This window comes from Frankliniella occidentalis, unplaced genomic scaffold, assembly GCF_000697945.3.
Source record: "Frankliniella occidentalis isolate FOCC.00 unplaced genomic scaffold, Focc_3.1 Scaffold75, whole genome shotgun sequence".
Lineage (NCBI taxonomy): Eukaryota > Metazoa > Arthropoda > Insecta > Thysanoptera > Thripidae > Frankliniella > Frankliniella occidentalis.
Window position 1 is genome coordinate 665,906 of NW_026267205.1, and position 1,793 is coordinate 667,698.

At 53.3% G+C, this 1,793-nt stretch overlaps 1 protein-coding gene across 2 annotated transcripts in view; it reads right to left on the reverse strand.

The window, feature by feature from the left end:
- The window catches only part of LOC127749658 (oligodendrocyte transcription factor 2-like), a 4,636-nt gene extending 3,247 nt beyond the window's left edge, over positions 1–1,389 (reverse strand). Inside the window, exon 1 of one of the 2 annotated variants that reach the window (XM_052268720.1) lies at positions 1,273–1,389. The gene's annotated coding sequence lies outside the window, so the exon portion shown is untranslated. Of the gene's footprint in view, positions 1–1,239 lie in introns of both variants that reach the window. The other variant, XM_052268719.1, reaches the window with a different exon arrangement.
- Positions 1,390–1,793: the final 404 nt, after the last annotated feature.

A 1,793-nucleotide genomic window follows, 5' to 3' on the forward strand; every position in this document is an offset into this window, starting at 1 on the left:
ACGGCGTCGTCGCGGCCCTCCGCGAACACACCCCTTTTGACAGGACCACGCGGCGTCGTCGTCCTCAGCTGGTTCAGGGGATGGTCCTGTCAATAGGGGTGCTCGGGGCGTGCGGCGCTCTCCTCCGCACCGCACCGCCACTCTGGTCGGCTGGGACTTTTCGTCTCCCTCGGAAAAATTCCCGTCACCTTTCACATCTGCACTGTTTGAATGTCACTGGTGAAAAGGGAAAAGGGCGTAAGTCCAATGCAAAGTCCGTGGACCTACGCCCTTTTCATTTTTCACACCAGTGATGTCGAGGGCGGTATAGTAGTGTGGCAGTTCAGCCCGACCGATATCACGTGCCCCCCCCCCACTTCCCCCGGTTTTAGCTTTCACTCATCACACTTGTGTGTATTCCATATTCTTAGATCACTCTCGATGCGCTCTGCGCCGCACTCTGATTCGCTCGTCGAGACAAGGTTGTGCGCCGGCCGGCCGGTCTAGGGCGCGTGTAGCTCCACACATTCTACATACCTAGAACACCGCCCCGCCCCGCCCCGGCACACCCCAGTGCGTACGACGCCCACGCGATAGGTCCGCACTGCCTCCGATGCAGCCGCCCTGCTCTGAGCAAAAAGGCGCGCTCTGCTGCCCATTCAAATTTGTAATTCCTATTCTGCATTCCTCGCAACCCTCTTTGTAATTAACTTACATTATGTTCTAAAAAACAACACGCGTAGGGCACACGCACTCCTGAGCCATTTATTTTTAATTTTTTTAGGTAAAAATTGTTGATACGGCTACACAATTGTTGAGTTGACGGCTATAGTCGTCATAATGCCATTTTGAGAGCAATATGCAAATGACAGAAAGACCCACTCACTTGTAGTAACACTGTCGCTGTATTCTTCTACTACCCGCTATTTCGTGAAAATACTACTGCCATGACTCTCGGCCAAAGAATACTCGGATCTGACCAATGTGAGCGCTTAAGTTCATTAAACAGACTTTTTAAAGTACTTAGTATACTTGGCTGGCCCGTAGTAAAGCTTGGTACGGAGCGGAAACCGTGTTGACGGCTCAACTTCAAGTGTCACTCTAACGAGCACCACGTGCGAGAACGTGTGCGACAAACTTCCTCTTGCGTTAAACCCGAGCGACCCACAGCAGGCGCGGTACCCGCTCGAGGCACCCAACCATCAAAATAAAAAATTAAAAAATAATTGAGGCAATAAAACAGCAGTAATAAAAACGTACAACAAAGTGTTTCCCGCTCTTGCAGCTCATCACCTGGACACTGAGGGCTGCGCGCGGCGCTGGTGGCTGGGGCTGCTGCTGCACTCTCCTATGCGCGCGCACACCTTGCTCACGGGGCCCGGCTGTGGCACTGCCAGCCGCTGCACTGCCGGGCCGCAGCGCCACCACACTGCTTTAAAGCCTTGCCTCTGCACGGGAGGGAGGGGGTCCTCGGCGCGCCCGGAGCCGCCGGAGGGTCCTGGGAGCGAGAGTGAGCAGGGGGGAGACAGGAGAGGGACACCGGCATGACATCGGTCAAGCCCTGCTCACCGCACACGCGGGCGAGCGGACACGCCCGTCGGCGACAACCCGTGGGACGCGAGTGTCCCTCATGCTATATTTTGTCAGGATTTTCGAACCTTTTCTTTTTACTTGATGTGTCTTGTGCCGTGTCTTTTTGTCTGGTGATTTTTTAGTGTTTGCCTGTATTTTATTATTTTCTTCGCAGCTGAACAGCTGATGCCATTCACGAAAAACAACAACAACAACTTAAGGTAAGGGTTCTACAAAAAAAA